Raw genomic sequence first — 737 nt, forward strand, 5'->3', positions numbered from 1 at the left:
CCATTGCGTGACGTCATCACTATCAACAAGCTGAGTGGAGCTTCTTTGACCAAAATATGGTTGCTTCTTTATTCAAGCGTTTTGTGGGCACATTTGACAGTACGAAGACCTTGGCACTGCGCACTTTATAGTGGTCAACTATTTTACACCTTCTACATTAATCATACTCAGAATAAGTTGGAGATGAGGGCTTTGGGTCTCAAATCCGGAGCATTCCCTGTGCTGTTCAGATGACAGGAGGCCCGTGTTGCCTCGGCTCGGTGTTGTTCATCATCCTTCACGATCTATTGGATGTCATCCAACCTGCCCCTCCTCATCAGTGAAGCCTCAAAGACAAACACGTGGTCTCACTGGGGTACCCAGACCCTCGTTCTCCAGGATTCAGCACGTTTACGTCCACAGCCGCTTCCCTAGAATGAAGATGGGAGGCTTCACCAGAATGGAGACCGGAGGCTGAGCCCTGAAGCCTCCGTCTCCGACGCGCAGGAATATCACCGTGACGCGTCACGGTTGCGCTCTAGGACTGGGAGGAGGAGGTTCACCAACGGAGGACGGAGGTTCGTCCTTCGGGAAGAAACACGAAGGAGCTTCAGAGTTTGGATTTGGTTTGACTGAATAGCTGCTGCGTAAAACCTCCTTTCTGCTTCTCTGTCTGCGTTTAAAATATGAGGACGCAGTACATGATCTTCTTTAGGTGGTAGACCTCCATTAAAGAACAAGTGCGGACTGGATCTGGA

Source organism: Gadus chalcogrammus, chromosome 3 (genome assembly GCF_026213295.1).
Source record: "Gadus chalcogrammus isolate NIFS_2021 chromosome 3, NIFS_Gcha_1.0, whole genome shotgun sequence".
NCBI lineage: Eukaryota > Metazoa > Chordata > Actinopteri > Gadiformes > Gadidae > Gadus > Gadus chalcogrammus.